Source organism: Rattus norvegicus, chromosome 3 (assembly GCF_021556685.1).
Source record: "Rattus norvegicus strain SHRSP/BbbUtx chromosome 3, alternate assembly SHRSP_T2T, whole genome shotgun sequence".
NCBI lineage: Eukaryota > Metazoa > Chordata > Mammalia > Rodentia > Muridae > Rattus > Rattus norvegicus.
Window position 1 is genome coordinate 111,441,976 of NC_141536.1, and position 15,151 is coordinate 111,457,126.

General features: G+C 41.0%; 1 protein-coding gene across 5 annotated transcripts in view; it reads left to right on the forward strand.

The window, feature by feature from the left end:
- Sema6d (semaphorin 6D) overlaps positions 1–15,151 on the forward strand; it is a 585,978-nt gene that overhangs the window by 392,011 nt on the left and 178,816 nt on the right. For all 5 annotated transcript variants that reach the window (XM_087652073.1, XM_087652079.1, XM_087652091.1 and 2 more), the window contains exon 4: positions 6,734–6,761. The gene's annotated coding sequence lies outside the window, so the exon portion shown is untranslated. The remainder of the gene's footprint in view (positions 1–6,733; positions 6,762–15,151) is intronic.

Sequence of the window (15,151 nt, forward strand, 5' to 3'; positions counted from 1 at the left end):
AAACAGGAGTGGAATTCAGGGCAAGCTGTTGCTTCTTGCTGTCAGAGGCATTCTGGATGACATTTTCCATTTTACAGTCTGGCTCTAGTCTCTAGCAGTCACCAAACTAGACATCATTTCTGAAATTAAGGTAATAGAAGCAGTGTCAGGAGGAAGGAATAACCAATGTTTTCTAAGCAGATATTAAAAATGAATACCCTCAAAATGAATATTTCACAGAGAGGAGCTTGGCGGAGAGGAAAATATAAAAAGATAAGACTCACCTGGTTCGTCCACATGTTCTTAGGAACACATCTCTTTTTCTCAGTTGGTCCTTCTGTAATTCCCCTTCCTGGCATCCAACTGGACTTGGAGCAAGACAATGGATCTACTAAGTGTCACATTTTCTCTGATTCACACAACACAGATTGTCTCTCATCCCACACTCTAGAGCTGTGCCCGGTGGCTTTGCTCTGGTTGATTGGCTGAGAATATGTGAGAGGCAGCCCCGTTTTCCTTAGTGTTAATTTCATCTGTGTTAAGTGTGGCCATTTTTGTCAATGATCATGAAGTGAATCTCTGTGATTAGTCATTTAACTGTATGGTAATTACAAACTAAATAGTGTTTACAACAAACCGCTTGGTTAGGAGACAGAGTCTGTGTCAAATTATAGCCTGTGAAAATTACATAAGTAAAAATTTGCATCTAGAAGGGCCCTTCATAAAAATTATAAAAAGATTGTATAATTTTTTTTTGTTTTCATTGCATACTAGCTCTATAATTGTCAAACCAATGAAAACTGGGTCTATAATACTTTCTTTCCAAATTATTTCTCTCATAACTGCATTAACTGCATATATATATTATGGAAAGCAACACTGGCAATCACGTTGTTTTTCTTCAGATTAGTGGGAAGTATCATAATGAACACAGATCCCTCAGAATGTATTCAGTGAGGGAATGGGCAGAGAAGCTACTGGTAGGGCATGCAGCATAATGATGGCCCTGCCTCCCTTCCTGAGCCATGAAAGATCCACTCACCTCTGAGAAGCATCCTGACTTCTAATTCTGCCTGAAATTTCAAAAGCATTCATTACTCTTTGTTCTATGATTAGTCAAGAAAAAAGCTGTCCCCTCAATCCAAATAGAGAATTGCATGAAATTTTCTAAAATGGGGATTTTTAGCTTAAGCTCTTGAATTTGGACAATTGCCTAGAAAGACTTTAATTTTTTTTTGTAAATAACCAGAAGAAAAGCTTTAAACATCAAGATCTTTTCTTTTCTTTAAAAAAACAAAATCAGAGGCAAAGAACTCAGAGTGAAACAGTCCCACGGTTGACTCTGCCTGGGGGGACTTAATCCATCAACAGAGACAACATAATTCACACCACCCGCTTTGTAGCAAGGTTGTCATTGAGGCTTACACATGCTGGAGGATGCTATTCATTTGTCTTTACCCTCTTAGCTTTAAGAGTATGAGCTTACTTCTTTCCCTTGGCTCCCAGTTTCCTCTCATTTGTCCATAAAGACCAGTGCTCATTCTGTAAATAATTTCCCCTTTCTAAAGTTAGTAGACACAACATGCTGGCAAATAAGTGCCTAATGTCTCTCACAGTTGAAGAGTGAGTAGGAAGTTAATGACAACTGGAGCATCATTTAGAGACCTCGCAAAAAGCACTCGTTCACTGATGCCCTGACGTGGAATTTATTGGTTACCCATCAAATATTCTCACTATTCTTCATCCTGCATTTCAGAATATAAAACTCCCAGCATAAAGTAGACATTTGATATTCATTGCAAAGGTAGGAAGGCTTGCTTCCAAGAACCCCCTTGTCTAAGCAGGGAGGCAGGTTTATACACAGGTCTTGCTAATATGTTTTGATTGGTATTCTGGAGTATTTAGGAAGAAGTAGCACTGAAGCGCAAATAAGGAAGTAACTCTGTCTCAGAAAATTAAGATCCACAGGAAAGGTGTGGCATGTGGTTTTAAAGAATGATCAGGTATTTATCAGCTGCAAAGAAGACTGGAAGAAATATATCCAAGTTCCTGTGTGAACTTGCGTGTAAGAAATGCAGGCATCACAAGCAAGGTGGGGGCCTGGGCAAAGGCCTGGAGACCTGTGGTTCTGATAAATGTTTGCTGTGGCTGTGATCCAGAGGATGTCCAGTCGAAAGCTGTTAAGTGACATCTGGGAAGATCAACGGTTGCTAGGTACTTACAGATAAGAAAAAAGAGAAAAATAGATGGTATGGTTGATCTGGTGCAATTGGGAGGTGGGGGATAAGGGCTCCCTGCTGAAGGTCAAGTTCACTGTGGAAAACACCTCTTGAGAAAAGAGGGAAAAAAGTTATAGCGCTATCCGAAAGATTAATGAAGACAAGAGTGCTGTTCTGGGCCTGAGATGGGTAATCTGTCAGTTTGATTAGATTGAGAAAGGTTGAGGAAAGTAGATCTCTCACTGAGCTCCAAGGGCTTTTCTAAAGACATGACGATCTGGAGGCCTCTGTCCTCATCCTGAATGGGCCCAGTGATGGATTCAGAATTTGAATAGGCTATAGGGAGGAGCTAGAACTACAGGATCTAGATGGCAGAAGTATCTTGAGTCACTGAAGCACATCTTTGGGGGACTGCATTATGTTGCCCTGTTTCCTCCTTATTAACTCTGCTTAGTTCCCAGCATGGTGTGTGTGAGCCAGGTTGCCGTGCCCTCCCCAAAACTGATGCTGGTTGTTTGAGAATGTTCTAGGATTTTCTAACTAGGGATATGGATTCACAACAGCCACCAATGTCAAGGCCAGTCAGTGACTTCCCAGTCCACTGGCACACATTCAAGAAGAGTAAGAGAATGCTAACAATGACCGTGCAGAACAAATGCATTTATGTGTGGGGCAGGTGGACCATACCACCAGACAGAAGAACTGCTAAGGTTGAATGAGCTCAGACCTTGTGAATCTCAGAATTGAGTGGGGCCACTCCCTGCCTGCCTCTACATGCTCTGAAACACATAAATATGACACCCCACTGAAAGGACCATGGCAATCAGTCACATAATATAATATAAACACCCGTAGTTCTCTGTGTTAATGAGGTATCTATTTAGGTTCTGTGTGTTTAGCTACTGAGTTTCCCTTCCTGTGCATTTCTTTCACAAATGTATTTAATCCCTGGTTCACCCTCAGTAAGACATATGCATTCACATTCACCATCTTTAAGCAACTGTCCTGAAGAACTTCACCTAGGTCTCCCAGAGAAAGTGTTTTCTCATCCAGCCCCACTGTACTCTTGGCACCCAATTCCCCTGGAAAAAGCAAGGACCAGGGACTCCTGTTCCCAACTCCCAGAGGTATGCCAGTACTGTCTGGGTAGACAGGAGACCAGGAACCACAATTGTTCCAGACTACACTGTTATTCACTCAGGTAAAACACAGATTGAGGACAACCCTTATGCACTGCGTTTTGCCTTCCTTGAAAGGTGGCTATGCTCTGGGTACCTCAGTGTCCAGGCAGGACACAGCCCTGCATTCATTGCCAAGTGGGAAGGGGCTTCAAGGGAGAAAAACCTCTGCTACACCCTGCTGACAGACTCACACATCTCAGGATGGAAGGTAGATGGTGACTGAAGTCATCTTTAGTAGGGTTGTCTTTTTGAGATCGTCCCAGATAGAACTAGTAAGCAGTCCGCACATTCTATGCATGCTTCCTCAGCTCAATCAGAAAGCTGGTCATTCATTCAGGGGCGAGGTGACATGTTCTACATGACTAGCTTATGATCCACCAAGGCTCTTGCCCTCACTGCCTAAGGGACTTAACTCCTTTCACCACAAAGTAATGAGATTTCTGAGCTAGCCAAGCAAACCCTTGCTCCCCTAGTTTGCTTATTACCCTTAGTCATAGCAAGAGGGAAGTAATTACCACAGTGACCATGTCATTCTGACCCCACAACAATATTGAAAACATAGGGACAGTACCTTGTTTGAATTAGTTCCTTCCTATGTCGTACTGTTAAATTTTTCCATTCCAGTAACATAATGGTGGCAAGAAAATAATTTTTTTATATATTTTTAGGTATGTGTTCCATTAAAGGTGGCCATCTGTATACAACCCCTTATTTTAGCTCAATCGTGGTCTTCAAGGAACTTAGGTGCTAAGTGCAAAGTTAGCATTTACAAATGAAGAAAGGGAGACCCTCGGGCTGGCACATAGGAAGCGATGATGTGTTCATTATCATTTGTGCAAACTATATGTGTGTTGGAAAAGGATGTTTAATATGCAAAGATTGGTGGCACATATTTGGACATTTTATTCATTTTTTTCTTACAATATCACTAATAAGAGATTGGAAGTTGGAAGGCTCGTGCTGAACCAAACAACACGATACCTTGTGAACTGGTGGGGCATTAGAGCCAGCAGCAGAAGGGTGCCATGTGTCCATTTCAGAATTTTGGTTCTAGGCAATTTCAGACAGTGCGTGATTAATTATGATTAATCGTATTTACTTAATAGTTCCTTGTGGATATTTCCATCTGAAAGCAGACACCTGGAAGTTATTCAAGTTGGTGGCTAAAATTTTTCATTCATCTTTTAGATACTCCTCCGGAGCCCGACCACTTTCATCTCCTTATTTAAAAGTGTCTTCCTTTGAAAACATGGGAAAGAGTGGGTTTTTTGCTCCTAAGTCCTTCTAGTCTTCCTAAGGATTCTGTGACTTACTTAGAATTAAACTGTAAATGGGCACTGCATTAATTAGGCTGCATCACCTAAGCTTTCTTCCTTTCAGTGCTCAGTAGGTCAGATATCTGTTTGGAAATCAAAAAGGTGGGGACCAGGGAACTGCGAGCACTAAAGGGATTGTATTGGTTGAATACCTCTAAGTGTATTTACTGAGTACAACTTGCTAGTGTGGTCAGACTGGCTTCAGATTAGCAGTCCCGTTTTCTCAGCCTCTACACACTGGGGTTGCAGACTTACACTTGAACAGTGGTTGCAGACCACCTTGAATACCCACTTAAAATACCTTCTGACTCAAAGCTTGACACTCAGCATATATGACCGGATACATTTCACATCCAGCCGTCAGGTCTTCTCAAATGGTGGTCTCTGGGCTCCAGTTCCCTCGAACACACTTAAGATGCTCCAGTTTGGTTCAGTACCTCAGAGATGGGCCCAGGATCTACGTTTTCACAAGCAATATTATTCCCACATATTCAAATGTAAATGTCACTTTCTCTAAACCCTTCCTCTCTGTGTAAGGAGCATGGTACTTATAGATACCAAAGACTGAACAGCAAAGATGGTGAGAGACAAGATCAGAGTGGTCGGCCTTCAAGAAGTTCTTTTCTTTTAATTCTAGCCAGAGGCAGGGGATTAACTGCTGCTTTCTTTTACCTCTTGCCTTTTCTAAAAGGCAAACTTTATACTTAGACAAATTTCATTCTGAAGGTAGTTTCAAAACCAATATGTGGAATGTTGGTAGAGCTGTGGCAGGAAGGGGAGGGGAATTGTCTACAAGGTGATAAATTTGTCATAGCATTTTAAAATTAAATAGTACATGAAGTTTGGGAAAGTTCAGTGTAAACTGAATTTGGAGATCATAGCCTAGGCACATTCCCAGCCTAAGAAGGAGCCCGTAGACAGGATAACAATATAACTTATTATGAGGCTGTTTGACTGGAAATAAATAAAAGGATTTTAATATAGTTTCAGATTGTGTTTTCCTCTGCTTTTGAAGTCCATTGAATTCTTAATGTTGATTTTCTACTTTTTTTGGCTTTTAAAATCCAGTCCACTAAGGTCTACAAAGCTGTTTCCCCCAAGGCTAAGTCTGTTCTAGGTGAGCTAATCAATCAATTTCAACCCATTAGGAAAGAGCACTCAAATAAAAAGAATCCTAACCTTTTGATGGATTTGCTAGCTGTTTGCTCAACGCAATTTTTTTTCTAATTGGCAAAATACCAGAAAGAGAAGCAGTCTTACATTTTAAGAAAGGGAAGGAGTCCAGGTTCCTGAGAACCATGCAGCACTCGGGGGGAAAATGTTTCTCAGATCCGGAGCTATTGATTAAGTACAGCCTCCTTTGGTGGTGATGGAGTTGTTCTTAATTAAATCTTTCTAGCCCAAGTTGAAATGCACACATGCTTAGGATATGAAAGAAATGCTTCCAAAAAGCAAACTGGGGAGAAGATGTGATATTTGGCCGAACTGAACATCAGACTTCAGCAGAGGCTTTGCCCTGAGCAATTCAAAAACTTTTCTTCAGACTCAGGTCTACAGAATGATTCTGGTCACAGGATGAGACTTATCTGAGTCCGTTCTGCTGTCACATGACCAGCCTAGCCTTACTGCTAAACTAGACTATGGTACAGAGACTGATTTGTGATGCTACGTTTGGTGAACAGGGTCTTAACCCAGAGGGATTTTTCTCTCTGACCTGTGAAGTGTGATGGGATACATTGGACGCAGTTGACAGGACTTCTTCAAGCTCGCAAAGGTTTTTGTTTTGCCTCAAAATGCTGTATCACAACCCCAGAGACTAGACTGGGATGGGATTTACTCTTGGTGCATGAATCCTCTCACCCCACCCCTAAATGTTTCCCCCTCACCCCCAATGGTTCCCTAATAGTTGGATTAAGTGCAGAAATTAGCTGTTCATTAAATTATTAGAAAAACTATATTTGTTTAATTCAGCTCTGTGGTTTCAAAAGTAAGGAGGAATAAAACACTAATGCATGTATTTCTCTTTTCTCCTTTCTAGGTTCTGCCAAGACAGAATAATCTCCAAGGTATGAGACAGCATATTATTCCCCACTTCGTTGGCTAAACTCAGAATGGTATTTTTTCTGTTTGTGGTGAGTGTGACCCTCAAATGGTAGCCAGGAGTGGTTATTGGCTCTGCTGGTGGTGTCGGTGAATGGAAAATACTACAAATATAATATGGTCGGATCAGACCAGGAAGGAGAGGGGCAAAGAAAGGAAGGGAAGGAGGGGAAGAGAGGGAGGCTTTCTTGCTTGATTAGCCCTTTTATGAGACAGCAGACTTTTTGTCTCTGAGTTTCAAAGACAGAAGACAGCTTCTTTGTGAGCCAATGTGGCAGGGCCCCACACCTCCACTGAAGCCTATTTTGGAAGAATTAAAAAGCAGAAGCCCCTCCTTATAGCTCTGAGTCCTCAGCTGCATAAGGTCTCCTATCCAACTCTGCAGGACCACATTAGCCAAGCTGTCTAACTTCCAGAAGTCTCCGTAAGAACAAGCTATTGCGGATGTACTAATCATATTATGGAACACAATAGGAGCCCCTCTTGATTCCCTTAGAGGACCAGGCATAGAGGATGTGCACCATCTGGTTGGTGAAGGCAAGAACTATTTTTTTTTCAAGAGGGCACCCATCCAAGTTCTGTTTCAAGCGCATCAGAAGGAGGAAGGATAAGCAAGTCTGTTTATAATGAGAGCGGTGCTGAAGCTAATAAGATGGGGTGTGTTTTCAGTGCGCGACGTCTCTCTGAAGCTACGTGTGTTTGCAGTACATTTGGCCGCCTTGCTTGTTCGGAGGCTGGGCTTCCAATTGAAAAATGTAAAACTCTCCATGTGTTAATTGGAAAATAGAGGCATCTTTTGCCGTAGAGCATCTGGCTTCCTAGGTATTAATTACGGCTCTGTCTACACATAGAGACTAGTATTTTTAACATCTCTTATTCACCATGTTACTTTTAGAGACTGTTAAGTTTTCAGATCACAGGGGGAGAAGAGTAAGATAAACTCTACTAGATATTGGGTGCTTTTAAAAATGCTAGGTGTGGCAGCACCCGCTTGTACTCAAAATTGCTTTATTTAAAAAAAAAATCTCAACCACCTTTTTATTCTTTAAAAATTTCATACAGTATATTTTTAGCATATTCTCCTCCATCCCCCAACTCCTCTCAAGCCCTCCCTACCCACTCAACTCTGTTCTTTCTCTCCCTTTCAAAACAAAATGTAAAAAGGAAAAACAAGTAAATACAGAGAGAGAGAGAGAGAGAGAGAGAGAGAGAGAGAGAGAGGAAAACATGGAGTCAAATCTGTTCTGATCAACTACTCCTGAACATAAGACCTGTCCTGGAGTGGGATGGATATACCCAGTGTCCCACCACTGAAGAAAACTGACTTTTCATTTCCTAGCAGCTAGTGTTTGTGAATAATAGCTTCTTTGGTGAGGCTGGGGCTCTGTGCCCACATCCCCTCCTCCACACTGTGATTTTGCCTGCCTTGATCTTGTACAGGCCATATGCATGATGTCACAGTCTCTGTAATCTCACCTGTGTACCAGCCCTGTTGTGCCTAGAAATTACTGTTTCTTTAAAGTTTTATATCACCTCTGGCTATTTCCATCCTGTCACTTGCTTAGATCCCAAAAACTAAAAGATAGACCTTCTTATCCATGGCACTCTGGAAGAAAAGATAGGAAGATGGCAGGTTCAAGGACAGCCCAGGCAACACAGCAAAGCCTTATTGGGGGAAAAATATACATACAGATACATAAAAATAGTGAAGACATGTTTTCAAGGTGGTCACAGTTTATAACAGCAAACAGCAATAAAGCAGGAAGAAAGGGTCAGGTTTACTATTGCTAATCTTCATTGAATCCTTCAAAAACATTTTTATTTGAGTGATAATAGAGGCCTAGAACACAGCCATTTCACTGGAGCTCACATCAAAGCAAAGCTGCAGGGACAAGGTGGAGGTCAAAAACCTGCTTCCAAAGAAGACTTCCTTGGGCTTCCTATAGACATTTAGAAATCTTCCACTATAGCAAACATGACTTGGAAAGCTAGGATGCCCCCTCAATAACTAGAGGCTTCTTCTGTCTGTATTCCACAAGCCCAGCTAGCCCTGGTAGAAAAAGCATAGTTACTTGACACACAATCTCATTAAAGGTAATTACAGCCGTCACCATCAATCCAATTAAAGAGGGTAACCAGCTCTGGGAGCCAGAAGCAGCACAGGCCTCTCTGACTAAATCCAGGATTTGAAATAAGGATGTGAGTGTGGATTTTAAGAATTTCATGTTTTGAAATACTTTTGCTTATAAAAATAGATAATATTGGGAAAATAGGTGAGTGGGAAGCAAGCAAATAATTGCAGCCTTGTATGTTTTGCATTTAATGATCAACGACCCATTTCTAAACAATGAGCTCGCCTGCTGTTAAGCACACTGGCTCTGGTCTCTTCCTCAGCTTCACTGGTGTTGCTTATAGTGCCTTTCGTTCCCTACATCGTAGCTTTTGCTTCTCTGAGTGCTTCAACAGTGACTAAGGGTTCTGAAGGCTACCCTACTGTGCTCATTAGACCCTCTGTTGCTATAGCAAATACCCAAGAGAGACACTCTAAGGGGAAAAGGGATCATTTCTATCTCATGGTTTGAGATCATTAGAGCATGACAGTTCACATTAAGAGATATGGAAAGACAGACAGACACACGTATATATACATACATACATACATACATACATACATACATACATACTACATAGATAAACACATTAGACATATAGATAGATACATAGATAGATACCTTACTCCACCAGGGCTCTCAGCCTATACCATGATGTCCTCTTAGTCCTCACTGGAAATCCCTGTACTTTTATACAGAATTGTGCTTTACATGATCTCCTAGCTGTGTCTCAGTCTCACCAAGTTGGCAACTGAAGAGAACCTTCATTGCTCAGGTTCTGTTTAAAAGATATTTTGGTACATCAGTATGATTTAATAGATCACTAATCAACAGTTAGTCATTTAAATGCTAACTGGTCACACTCCCCGAAGGTTGAAAGTGAGGCTAAAACTCCCAAGCTCTCGACCACTGTTTGCTTATGAGGTTTTTGTTTCATCATGTGGTTATCTGGCCCTGCTAAATGTAGCTTGTTACCCTGGAAGAAATTTCATTACAAGTAGTAAATACTTGGACCCAGTCTTGCTGGGGAAGTGATACTCTATGACTACAGTGGGTAAGCTAGGAGAGGGGGATAGGATGCCCTCCATGGGCTGAGCAGAAGACTATCCAAGTGAAAGAAAGGAACCTGAAAAAAGGCTACCCCTAAGTCAGGAGACGTCTTTTTCTAAAGTTGACTTCAATGAGAAACCAGGAGCTTCCAAGAACTTCCAAGAATCTGTTTCAGGTTCTAGAACAAAACCAAGATATTTCTCTTCATACTTTATAATGCCGTAGTATGTTTAACAGAGTACTGCCACTACTCCTGCTGTATTCTACTGCTCAGAAACCCAAGCCTGGTGTGATGTAGGTGAGAGCTACAGGAACATGAATACAAACAGGCAGACATTACCAACGGCCTAGAAAGATGGCTCTACATCTACTATGAAGTCTCTTCTTTCATTTTCAGATATTTCAAGGAAATCTGGTGTCCTCCTGAGGAAGGTTTAAAAAACAATAAAAAACCTGAATCCATGGTTATAAGACAGCATGCTATTCAATTACATTACGGTCCTCTTGACACAACATTTGAATGTATGAGTTATGGAAAGGAAACTTGCTTAGAATCCTTCACTAGAATTCTCAGGCCTGACCATATCCCATTCCAACTTTGCAAGTCATCCCAATGGGTAAGAGAATCATGAGGCACAAGTCATGGGCTTGTCCTCTGACATGCTTCTTCAAGATGTGCCATGACCTATTATGAAGAACAATGACATGAGATGTATTGTGTCTGTTGGTGCTGAGATAGGCACAATTCAAAACAGAAAGAGAAAAAAGAAAGAAAGGAAGGAAGGAAGGAAGGAAGGAAGGAAGGTAGACAGAAAGGAAGGAAGGAAGGAAGGAAGGAAGGAAGAAAAAGAAAGAAAGAAAGAAAGAAAGAAAGAAAGAAAGAAAGAAAGAAAGAAAGAAAGAAAGAAAGAAAGAAAGAAAGTTAGTTATGTGATACTCCTAACCTGGAGAGATGACTCAGTTGGTAAAATGGTTGCTATGTAAGCATGCGGACCTCAGTTCCGATCCCCATGCCCCTTATAAAGCCATGTGCATCTTTATGTACTGCACTGCAGGATAAAGAAAGGCTGCTGCTGAAGTCCTCACTGGCCAGCAAATCTAGTCAAACAGTGAGTTTCAGTTTCAGTAAGAGGTCCTGCTTCACAAAAGAGGGTAATAAAAGGATTAAGGAAAGACACCTCAATGTCTCTCCATGTCGCAAATGTCATCCTCTGGCTTTTTAACTTCATGCTCAAACATGCCTGCACATACACATAAGAGAGGAGTGGGACAGGGATGGAGGGGTAGGAGTCTTGTGGTACCACTGATGTCAAGAGCCTGAGAAAATTTAATTTATGGAATGAAAAGCATATATACATACATAATATTATATATATTATATATTACATATATAATATATATTATGAGGCTTTTCTCTCAGTTCCATTATATATACATTACAGTAGTTTCATTCCCTTTCCCTGCCATATCCTACCTATTTTCTGTAATTCCACATATCAATCATCAATAAAGGTCTAAAATTATTGAATAGAAAATTCCAGGAATGAGTCAGTGCCATTAAACTGCCCTCTTCTAAGTAGTGTGTTGACTAGTTTTGCTGACTCTCTGCAATTCTGCCAGGATGTGCATTGCTTCTTTGTCCACAGTATGTTCAGCCCAGTGTATCTACTGTGTATATACTACCCTCGTGTTAATTAGTCAGCAGCCTCCAGAGCTTTTTGGTAGACTGTCAATTTACAGCAGTGTTTGTCTTCAAGTAATTCTCATTTACTGAATAATATCACAAAAGCACAAGAGCAGAGGCTGCTGGGAATTCAAGGACAACAGAAGGATCTGTGAAGTGCTTCTTTTAGCAAAAACAAAGGTGGGGGTGGTATTCTCAATTTTTTTAGGAAACCAAAGAAATCATATGATGAAGTGTCTAAGATTCAATATATTTTGGTTGATCTCTGTTGGTAATCAACAATTAAGGTAATCAATTAAGCTTTGTCAAAAGTTTATACAAATAGGGTATATTGGTACCATTTATAATGTCACATGCCTCTGAGATCCTAGAATGTTGCCTCAGAGGTTAAGTAGGTCCTACTGAATGTTGAGTGGCCCCTGATCTCCCAACTCATTTACCTCATACTCTAATGGATACTCAGAATCGTTTCTACTGCACAGTGCTTTAGAACTGACCTTACGGGCAGACCCCACACAGGTCATACAACTAATGAGAAGTCTTAGACATTACTTCCTTTCTTTACTTGAGATAAACTAATGAAGGCCTCTTAAGGTAAGTGACTGTACCAAAGTTCTATGTAAAGCTAGCAGCATCACCAACTCAAGTTGTACAGTGCTTGTCCCTTTCTACCTGCCAGTCCCGTTATGATGTTGGTACAATATTCCTGTATTATTTTAAGTAAACATCTGCTTATCTTTTATTTAAAACAAACAAACATGTAGTTTGTTTGGAGTGCAGTACTTCTAAAGAGAATTCGCTGAGGTTCTCAGGAAAATGTTTTCACTGAGTAAGACATGCTTAATGGGATATCATTTCCATTCAGTGCACCTTGCAGACGAACTATGCTGTGCTTATGAGTAGCTGCCTTGGAGATCCAGGGCATAAGGAGAGGGACACTTTGACACCACACTTTCCAAACAGCTAAATATTGATGGAGATCTCGAAGAGGGTCACTCATATTTGAATAGAGACACCAGCACCTAAGTGATCATTCTGCAGACCGGCAGAAGTCTAGGAAGGTGCCAAACATACGCCGGGCTTCTGCCAAACATTTCTCTGGCTGCTGTTTTGGTCTCTTTTCTCCATTTTATTCCTTTTCAGGCTGTTTTGAGCTGTTATAATTTGGCCTCATCTCTACCCTCAAGATTATTTAGAACTTCTCTAGTTTACACATAAACAAATGCTGGAAAGGCTCATCTATGTGGCAAGTAGGGAAAGACTTGGATTCTCTGCCATTACCTTAATGGGCATCGAAGTAATCTTACTCAGATACCTCAGTCTATAGTCTACAAGTTACTGATCCACAAAGGGGCTTTCTCAAGCCTGGTCACTAGCAATTCTTTCCTAGATAATAGGGAACCCTTTAGAGATGAAGAACTAGACTCAGTTCTGTGCTGGGAGTGGTTTTCCCTGCAGAGAGGAATGTGAGAAAAAGAATGTCTGCTTTACCTCTTCTGGTGAACAGGAAACAGTTCTAAAATACCAGATTTATGGGATTTCCATTCAATTTGCAAGACCGCCAACTATGATCAGAAAAGAGGATGGGGTGGCATCTTCGTTACTTTTCCTCATTATTTATTTCAAAATAGCTGGTTGTGAAGAGCTCAAAAGCACCAAACAGACTTCTCATGTTTGAATGTGAACATATAGCTTTTTCTTTCCAATAAGTGGATATGGCTTACAAACCATAGAAGTCCTTTAATGTAAAGTCTCTCTGTGTCTACCTTCAAGAAGACTTTGGTTCCAATGCTCTACCTGCTTGCATTTCAGCACCCTGTGCTTCTTGTACAACTGAATGAACTGTGCACATGGTCTGAGGCTTTTCTCTTGAGTTCCATTATAATCTCTAAGAGTCTCCTCCAAGAAAAAACTGTGTGTCATGTAAAAATCATCAATTTACTGTTTGTGTTACTAAGGAACACTATACTTTTGCCTGTCTGTTATATATGTATCTTAATTGAGTTTATGCTCTTAAGATAGTTGATTTGATCTATTCTTTACATATTTGTCAAGCTCACTATAGAATTTTTAAATGATACTGTGAATTATCACGGGCTTTCGGGTATGGGGTGTTTAAATAGCTACTCTAGTCATGCTAGCTCTAATCTGTAACACATAGATTGGAGTAACCACAAGGTTTGTGACCACACCTATATGCCTATGTGTACCTTCATAGTCCATCTCCCACAGCTTTAAAAGTTGCTTTGAAAAATGAAATAAAAAATTGGTAAGTTGGGAAACAGGCATGTGAGCCTACATCATGTGTATATCCCATGTTTCAAAACTACAAAAACAAGCTCCTTGGATCTGAGGAGATGACTCCACGGTAAGAACTCTTGCTGTGAAAGCAAATGAATCATACTGAGCACCCACATAAAAGTTAAGCTCAGCCAAGGGCTTTTGTAACCCCAGCAATGGGGCAGTAGATAAGCAAACAGATCCCAAGATCTCATTGGTCAGTCATGCTAACTGGATCAGTGGGCTTCAGACTCAGTGAGAAACACTCCTCAAGGAACAAAGGCAAAAGGCAATAATAGAGTAAGTCATCCTAGCCCTTCTCTGGCATCTGTATGTATGCAAATTGGTAAGAACGTGTGCACGCGCACGTACACAAACACACACACGCGCGCGCATGCACACACACAGCAAAACAGACAAGCAAAAGACAGAGTTCACCAGTGACTGTTGCCATCATGTTCCTGTGCCTTGAGAACTAGGCATGGGGTAAACATTCAGTTCACAAATTCACCAGTTAAAAAGAAAGAAAACAGAACTGCTTTGGAGTCATTTTCCCAGCTCCTTCCAACTGTGTTGGCTTAAGCTGCCTCTCAGTGGAGCATCCCCTTAGACATTTGAAAGAACTTTTTCAGGTCTTAATTGACACCAAAGGAGTTCTTTGAACTTCAGTGCTTCTAAAATTTACTTAAAAATTAAGTCTTTCTGTACTAAAGTCACCAATATATGAGATATGCAAATTCATAGGACTTACTAAATCTGAACACCTGTTACTCAATTAACCCAGTGTCACACCCTGCCTTCTTCCTTATCCTGGAAACATTGCTAGGTCCTAGGGGAAGAGTGGTTTCAACACCATTGGCTTAAGAGGTGCCTGGGACATGAACGACCACTCTCTTGTGCTTGGAAGAGGTCTATGAAACAAGGCTGTGGGAGCAGGTGGTATCTTGCCTTTCTGTTTTGGAAGCTAAAGGGCCAAATGCTGGTACCTTGATTTTGAGAAACTTAATTTATGTTCTTTATAAGCTCCTCAGTCTTGGACATTGTTTTTAAGTAGGGCGACAGACAAACAGCTGACTATTCACTGCACATGCAGATACCCAGTACTCCAGAACTGGCTCCCCCTTCCCCTGTAAAGTCCCAGGTGACATCATTTGCTCTGAATCAACTTTCACAACACTGGAGTAACTTTTTGCAAGGCTCTCATGGAATAACACTCTAACTGTCTGTACAC